Source organism: Salmo salar, chromosome ssa26, assembly GCF_905237065.1.
Source record: "Salmo salar chromosome ssa26, Ssal_v3.1, whole genome shotgun sequence".
Lineage (NCBI taxonomy): Eukaryota > Metazoa > Chordata > Actinopteri > Salmoniformes > Salmonidae > Salmo > Salmo salar.
In genome coordinates, this window is record NC_059467.1 from 53910205 (window position 1) to 53921659 (window position 11455).

Consider the following 11455-nt stretch of genomic DNA (forward strand, 5'->3'; position numbering starts at 1 on the left):
GAGCCTGTAGATCATGCTGTGATTGGGCTGATGTCACCTTTATTAACCTGTTTTATTAAAGTTATTTATTATTAACCTTTAATTAGCCTGATTGGTCCAATCTGACCTTTAACCTTTCACCTCCCCTGCAGGGCCAATCACCATGCACCTCCAGCTGCTGATGGAGGTCGTTCCTCCTGAGAAAAACGAATAGAGGAAGATAATAAACAGCCTAAACTGACTGATGTGGACAAATGTCTTTTAGTGCATCCCAAATGGTACCCTATTCCCTGTGGTGCACTAACCTATAGGCCCTAGTCAAAAGCAGTGCACTACATAGGGAATAGGGTGCCATTTCAGACACAGACTTAGAAAACACAGACTGTCTCATAATGAAGGTAATGTACTGTCTCATAATGAAGGTTCTGTACTCTCTCATAATGAAGGTCTGTCTCATAATGAAGTTAATGTCTCATAAAGAAGGTTCTGTACTGTCTCATAATGAAGGTTCTGTCTCATAATGAAGGTACTGTCTCATAATGAAGGTAATGTACTGTCTCATAATGAAGGTACTGTCACATAATGTTCTGTCCTGTCTCATAATGAAGGTAATGTACTGTCTCATAATGAAGGTAATGTACTGTCTCATAATGAAGTTAATGTCTCATAATGAAGGTAATGTACTGTCTCATAATGAAGGTTCTGTCTCATAATGAAGGTACTGTCTCATAATGAAGGTAATGTACTGTCTCATAATGAAGGTAATGTACTGTCTCATAATGAAGGTAATGTACTGTCTCATAATGAAGGTAATGTACTGTCTCATAATGAAGGTACTGTCTCATAATGAAGGTAATGTACTGTCTCATAATGAAGGTCCTGTCTCATAATGAAGGTTCTGTACTGTCTCATAAAGAAGGTAATGTACTGTCACATAATGAAGGTACTGTACTGTGTCATAATGCTGGAAATGCTGGAATCCTGTCTGTTTCTCTCCTATGAGACTATCGCCAATATAGATGGTCTATATAATGCCCCTGTGTGTTTAAATTCTGCTTAGGAGGACATATTTGCTTTTAGGACACTGCCATAATATATATTTAAGACACAGAGGCTCTGCTTGGCAGGTTGGCAGCAGCTGATAATGAAGGTAGTGTATCATAATGAGAAAGAGGCTCTGCTTGGCAGGTTGGCATCAGCTGATAATGAAGGTAGTGTATCATAATGAGAAAGAGGCTCTGCTTGGCAGGTTGGCATCAGCTGATAATGAAGGTAGTGTATCGTAATGAGACAGAGGCTCTGCTTGGCAGGTTGGCATCAGCTGATAATGAAGGTAGTGTATCGTAATGAGACAGAGGCTCTGCTTGGCAGGTTGGCATCAGCTGATAATGAAGGTAGTGTATCATAATGAGAAAGAGGCTCTGCTTGGCAGGTTGGCATCAGCCGTCTACACGGTCTGGATCCCAAACGAATAAACTGGATACAGGAGGTCAACGGCAGCGTCTCAAATCGCACCCTATGCCCTAGGGAACGGGGCGCCATTTGAGACGCTGACAATACGCTGTTCTTGTACATGACTAGAGAGAACATAATAGACCAAAATGATGTCATTATTTTTTACTTGTCCTCGACATTGTTTAAAGTGCCTCATGTTTGCGCTGTTCAAGCACTTCTATATTATCTATGGTTTTAATAGTTATTTGACAAGTTAAAAGACATATTTGTCCCTTGTTGTCTTCTATCTCGTCCACCAGCGGCCAGATGAACCTGGGGACACGGTTCATCTTATACTGCCTACTGTGTGATGTCACTCTAAACTGAATGTAGATTTTATACTACTGAATTCAACGTTTCAAAAACCTCTTCTCTTCTTGGACTTGAAAAGTAGATAGTGAGTTGTTGAGTTTGTGAATAAAATGGCTTTCCCTTCAATTGTAATTCAATCCCACAAATCAATTCATTTTTGTCATGTCATAAAAAGTTGACGGTATCTGTTTACTAACCACAAACATCAATCACTTTCCTGAACTTTAACCTTCACCCCCAGTTTAATCACCATCATGAACTGCGTTGATAGAGGCTATGGTGAGATCAGTCATCCACACCAGTAGGTGGCGTAGTAACACAACACACCGGAAACACGGTTCTTCTTCTACGCCCTTGACCTTCCTGCTCGTATGACGACACATCAAAACAATAACATTTGCTGATGTGAACTTTTTGTTTCTGAATAACATGATTGGAAATGAGAGAATAAAAGGATGAATACGGCTCTGAGACACTGGAAGGAAGCCGCGACGGTCATACTAGCTGCTGGTACGAGACATAAACTCCCTGTAGATAGTTTGACAAGGTGTGTCGATAAAGGCACCTCTCCACATGAGATCAGTGGACATCCCAACTTGCCTGACAGGTTCGCCTTCGACTATGAAGTGTTGTTGTTGAAACGAAGCGGTACGAGTGGTTTCATGCCGAATGCTTATGTCTTTCCCGGCGGTATGGTGGATCCGTCAGATTTCTCAAGTCAATGGCTTGATCTTTTTAAATCTTTTCGGAGCTCACTGAATTTTGGACTGGGATTTGTGAAACAGCCGCCGGAGACGAGACCTCCTATCTTCTCCACGGACAGAAAGAAACTGGGTTCTCCCGTTCCAGGAGACGTCGCATTGAGAATCTGTGCAGTGAGGGAAACGTTTGAGGAGTCAGGTGTACTTTTAGCCGTGACAAAAGAGGAAGAGAGTATTTTACTGAATAACAACATCGAGAACAACAGATACAGTCCGTCTGAATTAACCAGAATAACCGATCTCTGTGACGAGAGTGAATTGGCTAAATGGAGAATGTTGGTAAACGAGAACCCCTGTAACTTCATCAGGATGTGCAGAGAGCTGGAGTGTCTACCTAACATCTGGGCTCTGCATGAATGGGGTAACTGGCTGACCCCTACTGGTGTGTACGGGAAACAGAGGAGGTACGACACAGGCCTTCTACATCTGCTGCTTGCAGGAAACACCACCTCACACCCTACAAGACCAGAAGGAAATTGTGCACTTTAAGGTGATACCATAGCTTAGTAAGGTGAAAATGTATTTTATTGTTGTGTTTCAAAGTGTTAAGCGACTCTGTATTCATTCATGATGTATTCATCAGTACATAATATTGTTGTAAACTGTTAATTTAATCTTAGTTGAACCTAAACCCCCTCTCCCTCCCTTCCTCTCCTCCCGTCTCTCTTCCCCTCTCTCTTCCCCTCCCCCTCTCCCCCTCTCTCCCCCTCTCTCCCCTCTCTCCCCTCCCCTCTCTCTCCTCCCCTCCCCTCTCTCCCCTCCCCTCTCCATATCTCCCTCTCCTCCCCTCTCTCCCCTCCCCTCTCTCTCCTCCCCTCCCCTCTCTCTCATCCCCTCCCCTCTCTCTCCTCCCCTCTCCATATCTCCCTCTCCTCCCCCCTCTCAGTGGTCCACCCCCTCAGAGGTCCTCCACAGCTACCAGGCCAGAGAGATGTGGATAGCCCCTCTACAGTTCTATGATCTCAGCCGTATGTGCCGGTTCCCCTCCCTGCAGGACCTCCACAGCTTCTCCAGACAGAGAGCTTCAGAGGGCTGTGAACAGTGGCTCCCTGTCCGCATGGTGTCAGACAGCTGCTACATATCCCTCCTCCCAGGTTAGGGTCTACATGATGGGTCTGATTACTACATATCCCTCCTCCCAGGTTAGGGTCTATATGAAGGGTCTGATTACTACATATCCCTCCTCCCAGGTTAGGGTCTATATGAAGGGTCTGATTACTACATATCCCTCCTCCCAGGTTAGGGTCTATATGAAGGGTCTGATTACTACATATCCCTCCTCCCAGGTTAGGGTCTATATGAAGGGTCTGATTACTACATATCCCTCCTCCTCCCAGGTTAGGGTTTACATGAAGGGTCTGATTACTACATATCCCTCCTCCCAGGTTAGGGTCTACATGAAGGGTCTGATTACTACATATCCCTCCTCCTCCCAGGTTAGGGTTTACATGAAGGGTCTGATTACTACATATCCCTCCTCCCAGGTTAGGGTCTACATGAAGGGTCTGATTACTACATATCCCTCCTCCCAGGTTAGGGTCTATATGAAGGGTCTGATTACTACATATCCCTCCTCCCAGGTTAGGGTCTATATGAAGGGTCTGATTACTACATATCCCTCCTCCCAGGTTAGGGTCTATATGAAGGGTCTGATTACTACATATCCCTCCTCCTCCCAGGTTAGGGTCTATATGAAGGGTCTGATTACTACATATCCCTCCTCCTCCCAGGTTAGGGTTTACATGAAGGGTCTGATTACTACATATCCCTCCTCCCAGGTTAGGGTCTATATGAAGGGTCTGATTACTACATATCTCTCCTCCTCCCAGGTTAGGGTCTATATGAAGGGTCTGATTACTACATATCTCTCCTCCTCCCAGGTTAGGGTCTATATGAAGGGTCTGATTACTACATATCCCTCCTCCCAGGTTAGGGTCTATATGAAGGGTCTGATTACTACATATCCCTCCTCCTCCCAGGTTAGGGTCTATATGAAGGGTCTGATTACTACATATCCCTCCTCCCAGGTTAGGGTCTACATGAAGGGTCTGATTACTACATATCCCTCCTCCTCCCAGGTTAGGGTCTATATGAAGGGTCTGATTACTACATATCTCTCCTCCTCCCAGGTTAGGGTCTATATGAAGGGTCTGATTACTACATATCCCTCCTCCCAGGTTAGGGTCTACATGAAGGGTCTGATTACTACATATCCCTCCTCCTCCCAGGTTAGGGTCTATATGAAGGGTCTGATTACTACATATCCCTCCTCCTCCCAGGTTAGGGTCTATATGATGGGTCTGATTACTACATATCTCTCCTCCTCCCAGGTTAGGGTTTACATGAAGGGTCTGATTACTACATATCCCTCCTCCCAGGTTAGGGTCTACATGAAGGGTCTGATTACTACATATCCCTCCTCCCAGGTTAGGGTCTACATGAAGGGTCTGATTACTACATATCCCTCCTCCCAGGTTAGGGTCTACATGAAGGGTCTGATTACTACATATCCCTCCTCCCAGGTTAGGGTCTACATGAAGGGTCTGATTACTACATATCCCTCCTCCCAGGTTAGGGTTTACATGAAGGGTCTGATTACTACATATCTCTCCTCCTCCCAGGTTAGGGTCTACATGAAGGGTCTGATTACTACATATCTCTCCTCCTCCCAGGTTAGGGTTTACATGAAGGGTCTGATTACTACATATCCCTCCTCCTCCCAGGTTAGGGTCTACATGAAGGGTCTGATTACTACATATCCCTCCTCCCAGGTTAGGGTCTACATGAAGGGTCTGATTACTACATATCCCTCCTCCCAGGTTAGGGTCTATATGAAGGCTCTGATTACTACATATCCCTCCTCCTCCCAGGTTAGGGTTTACATGAAGGGTCTGATTACTACATATCCCTCCTCCTCCCAGGTTAGGGTCTACATGAAGGGTCTGATTACTACATATCCCTCCTCCTCCCAGGTTAGGGTTTACATGAAGGGTCTGATTACTACATATCCCTCCTCCTCCCAGGTTAGGGTCTACATGAAGGGTCTGATTACTACATATCCCTCCTCCCAGGTTAGGGTCTACATGAAGGGTCTGATTACTACATATCCCTCCTCCCAGGTTAGGGTCTATATGAAGGGTCTGATTACTACATATCCCTCCTCCCAGGTTAGGGTTTACATGAAGGGTCTGATTACTACATATCCCTCCTCCCAGGTTAGGGTCTATATGAAGGGTCTGATTACTACATATCCCTCCTCCCAGGTTAGGGTCTATATGATGGGTCTGATTACTACATATCCCTCCTCCCAGGTTAGGGTTTACATGAAGGGTCTGATTACTACATATCTCTCCTCCTCCCAGGTTAGGGTCTACATGAAGGGTCTGATTACTACATATCCCTCCTCCCAGGTTAGGGTCTACATGAAGGGTCTGATTACTACATATCCCTCCTCCTCCCAGGTTAGGGTTTACATGAAGGGTCTGATTACTACATATCCCTCCTCCTCCCAGGTTAGGGTCTATATGAAGGGTCTGATTACTACATATCCCTCCTCCCAGGTTAGGGTCTATATGAAGGGTCTGATTACTACATATCTCTCCTCCTCCCAGGTTAGGGTTTACATGAAGGGTCTGATTACTACATATCCCTCCTCCCAGGTTAGGGTCTACATGAAGGGTCTGATTACTACATATCCCTCCTCCTCCCAGGTTAGGGTCTATATGAAGGGTCTGATTACTACATATCCCTCCTCCCAGGTTAGGGTCTACATGAAGGGTCTGATTACTACATATCTCTCCTCCTCCCAGGTTAGGGTCTATATGAAGGGTCTGATTACTACATATCCCTCCTCCCAGGTTAGGGTCTATATGAAGGGTCTGATTACTACATATCCCTCCTCCCAGGTTAGGGTCTATATGAAGGGTCTGATTACTACATATCCCTCCTCCCAGGTTAGGGTCTATATGAAGGGTCTGATTACTACATATCCCTCCTCCCAGGTTAGGGTTTACATGAAGGGTCTGATTACTACATATCCCTCCTCCCAGGTTTACATTTACTTAATTCAGAGCGTTGTTAGATTGTCCATTCGTGAATTCAGGGCCTTCTGCTCTCGGAGCGTTCAGAGAGCACACTGGACACTCTGGCCGAGGAGTAGGGTTGATCTGCGCGTTCTGACCAAACAACAGCAGTCAAGCACCCAAGCTAACTGGCTATGCTAACTGGCTATGCTAACTGGCTATGCTAACTGGCTATGCTAACAAATAAATTACGATTTTCTTGCCAACGTTTACTGACACCGGCCATATTCAACGGGTATTGAGCGTTTGTAAATTAGTCAGTTATTCTGGCTCTGGCACATTCAGACGAGAACGCTCTGAAAACGGAGTAGATAGCCAGAGTGAATTTTACAAACGCGTACTAAAACGGATGTACCAATAAACGTTCATTCTAGAAAATTAATGCTCAGTTTGTCACACTCGCATTACGGTTCCACGTATCGCTTGCAGCATTTTAGTCAAATAAAGATTGTTATACTAGCTGTTTAGTCTGTTTTATAAAATGACAACTCGTTCTCATTCTGAGAAAAATAAGGTAGGCCATTTAAATTCAACATGTGAACAAAGTGGACAGGCTAACATGCTGTTCAAACAGGGTGCTGTGTTCATAACAATTTACTGTTTTTCCATGTTTACTGAATTCAGAACTTGTAAAATTATACCTTACATTTTACAGCAGACGCTCTTATCCAGAGCGACTTACAGTAGTGAATGCATACATTTCATGATTTTTTAAAATTTTATTTATGTAATTTTTTAGTACTGGCCCCCCGTGTGAATCTTACCCACAACCCTGGCGTTGCAAACACCATGCTCTACCAACTGAGCCACAGGGAACACCTTGATCCAAGTTGGCTAAACTTGGACTATAAAAGATTAGCTGGCTACTCACTAGCACGTGGGCCTGAGAGATTGTTGATGAGAACCAGTGTTATGTTCTATAACACCTGCTACATTATTAGTGAATGTGCGTTATTCATGGTTCTGGTTAGATAGGGCTACATGTCACATCACTCCTGCCTGGTTTCAGATGTCTCGCGCCCTTTATTCACGTGGCCCCGCGCCTTTTATTCACGTCGCCCCGCGCCCTTTATTCACGTCGCCCCGCGCCCTTTATTCACGTCTCCCCGCCCCCTTTATTCACGTCTCCCCGCGCCCTTTATTCACGTGGCCCCGCGCCCTTTATTCACGTGGCCCCGCGTCCTTTATTCACGTCTCCCCGCCCCCTTTATTCACGTCGCCCCGCGCCCTTTATTCACGTCTCCCCGCGCCCTTTATTCACGTCGCCCCGCGTCGCCCCGCGCCCTTTATTCACGTCTCCCCGCGCCCTTTATTCACGTCGCCCCGCGTCGCCCCGCGCCCTTTATTCACGTCGCCCCGCGCCCTTTATTCACGTCGCCCCGCGCCCTTTATTCTGTCAATCTGTCAATCTGAACTGTCAATCTGATTCGATACGGTTACTGCCGGATGATCGTTTAACGTGTGTGTGTGTGTGTGTGTGTGTGTGTGTGTGTGTGTGTGTCTCCTCTTACCAGGTGACGAGCTGTACCCAGAGGAAGGGTCGTGTCAGATGGATGTGACCCTGAACACAGACCAGAGCCTTGATGAGATACATCAGGGCCTTGATGAGATAGACCAGAGCCTTGATGAGATAGACCAGAGCCTTGATGAGATAGACCAGAGCCTTGATGAGATAGACCAGAGCCTTGATGAGATAGACCAGAGCCTTGATGAGATAGACCAGAGCCTTGATGAGATAGACCAGAGCCTTGATGAGATAGACCAGAGCCTTGATGAGATACATCAGGGCCGCTCAGCACTGCACCGTATCGTAGCCTTGGACCCCTACACCGCTGCTGCCGTCGTCACCATCACACCCAAATACAACCACCTGCCGCCCTTCACACGGTCCATCCTGAGGACCAGCAGTCAGCTCTGAGAGATGGGTTGACACTCAAATGGAAACCCTATTCACAATTACTTTACAGCAGAGATACACAAATATCTGGTTAACAGTAGTGCACTACATAGGGAATAGGGTGCCATAGGGCTCTGGTATAAAGTAGTGCACTATATATAGGGAATAGGGTTCCATAGGGCTCTGGTATAAAGTAGTGCACTACATAGGGAATAGGGTGCCATAGGGCTCTGGTCTAAAGTAGTGCACTATATAGGGAATAGGGTCCTATAGTCTCTGGTCTAAAGTAGTGCCCTATATACAGTGGGGCAAAAAAAGTATTTAGTCAGCCACCAATTGTACAAGTTCTCCCACTTAAAAAGATGAGAGGCCTGTAATTTTCATCATAGGTACACGTCAACTATGACAGACAAAAATTTGAAGAAAAAAAATCCAGAAAATCACATTGTAGGATTTTAAATTAATTTATTTGCAAATTATGGTGGAAAATAAACTTTTGTTATTGACCAAATACTTATCTCAATACTTTGTTATATACCCTTTGTTGGCAATGACACAGGTCAAACGTTTTCTGTAAGTCTTCACAAGGTTTTCACACACTGTTGCTGGTATTTTGGCCCATTCCTCCATGCAGATCTCCTCTAGAGCAGTGATGTTTTGGGGCTGTCGCTGGGCAACACGGACTTTCAACTCCCTCCATAGATTTTCTATGGGGTTGAAGTGTACCTATGATGAAAATTACAGGCCTCCCTCATCTTTTTAAGTGGGAGAATTTGCACAATTGGTGGCTGAATAAATACTTTTTTGCCCCACTGTATAGGGAATAGGGTGCCATAGGGCTCTGGTCTAAAGTAGTGCACTACATAGGGAATAGGGTGCCATAGGGATCTGGTCTAAAGTAGTGCACTATATATAGGGAATAGGGTGCCATAGGGCTCTGGTCTAAAGTAGTGCACTACATAGGGAATAGGGTGCCATAGGGCTCTGGTCTAAAGTAGTGCACTATATATAGGGAATAGGGTGCCATAGGGCTCTGGTCTAAAGTAGTGCACTATATAGGGAATAGGGTTCCATAGGGATCTGGTCTAAAGTAGTGCACTATATAGGGAATAGGGTGCCATTTATGACTCGACCCATCTATACTGCTATGGTCTTGCTGCTGGTTTCCCTACTACTGTGTTCTACTACCTGCCAAAGGGTTCCCGAGTGGCGCAGCGGTCTAAAGCAGTGCATCTCAGTGTTAGAGGTGTCACTACAGACCCTGGTTCGATTCCAGGCTGTATTACCTGACTTGCCTAGATTAAACAAAGATTAAATAAATAAATGTATTAAATTCTGGGACAATGCAAATTGATCTTGTTTTCAAATACTTCTCAATGTATTATTTTTTTGTCCATAATTGTACAGATTTATTTAATCAGTGGGGTTTTGTATGAAACATTCTTTAGAACTATCACACCATTATACACTGAGTCTACAAAACATTAAGAATATCTGCTCTTTCCATGACAGACTGACCAGGTAAGTCCAGGTGAAAGCTATGATCCCTTATTGATGTCAGCTGTTAAATCCAATTCAATCAGTGTAGTTATAGGGGAGGAGACCGGTTAAAGAAGGATTTTCAAGCCTTGACACAATTGAGACATGGATTCTGTATGTGTGCCATTCAGAGGGCAAGACAAAATATTTAATGCCTTTGAACAGGGTATTGAAGTTTGTGCCAGTGTCAAGAACTGCAAAGCTGCTGGGTTTTTCACACTCAACAGTTTCCTGTGTGTATCAAGAATTGCCCATCACCCAAAGGACCTCCAGCCAACTTGACATAACTGTGGGAAGCATTGGGGTCAACATGGCCCAGCATCCCTGGAGTCAACATGGCCCAGCATCCCTGGAGTCAACATGGCCCAGCATCCCTGTGGAACGCTTTTGACACAATGCCAGTTCCTGCCCGACGCGCCGAGGCCCTTCCAGACGCGTTGAGGCTGTTCTGAGGGCAAAAGGGGGTGGTGTAACTCTATATTAGGAAGGTGTTCTTAATGTTTTGTCACTCAGTATGTCTAGCTAAAAACATGTAGTATTTGAGTTGTACAATTAAAATATATCAGCCAATTGATTCAGAAATACTGTGGATCATGGAGACACAAGCTGCACGAGCACCAGGTAGTCATGACAACGAGACGCATCTCACTAGGTGTTCCAGGTAGTCATGACAACAAGAGACACATCTCAATAGGTGTTCCAGGTAGTCATGACAAGAGACACATCTCAATAGGTGTTCCAGGTAGTCATGACAACAAGAGACACATCTCAATAGGTGTTCCAGGTAGTCATGACAACAAGATGCGCATCTCAATAGGTGTTCCAGGTGGTCATGACAACAAGAGGCACATCTCAATAGATGGACAGGCAGTCATGACAACAAGAGACACATCTCAATAGGTGGTCCAGGTAGTCATGACAACAAGAGGCACATCTCAATAGGTGTTCCAGGTAAACTGTCCAGAGTAGACCCACTACTGATCCTTATCAACTGTCCAGAGTAGACCCACATTACTGATCCTTATCAACTGTCCAGAGTAGACCCACTACTGATCCTTATCAACTGTCCAGAGTAGACCCACTACTGATCCTTATCAACTGTCCAGAGTAGACCCACTACTGATCCTTATCAACTGTCCAGAGTAGACCCACTACTGATCCTTATCAACTGTCCAGAGTAGACCCACAACTGATCCTTATCAGCTGTCCAGAGTAGACCCACTACTGATCCTTATCAACTGTCCAGAGTAGACCCACATTACTGATCCTTATCAACTGTAGAGAGTAGACCCACTACTGATCCTTATCAACTGTCCAGAGTAGACCCACTTCTGATCCTTATCAACTGTGGAGAGTAGACCCACAACTGATCCTTATCAACTGTAGAGAGT

At 45.2% G+C, this 11455-nt stretch overlaps 2 pseudogenes; both read left to right on the forward strand.

The window, feature by feature from the left end:
* Positions 1-562, forward strand: part of LOC106597058 (b(0,+)-type amino acid transporter 1-like) — a 54693-nt pseudogene extending 54131 nt beyond the window's left edge.
* Positions 317-8745, forward strand: LOC106606356 (acyl-coenzyme A diphosphatase NUDT19-like; annotated as a pseudogene).
* The last annotated feature ends 2710 nt before the right edge of the window (positions 8746-11455 follow it).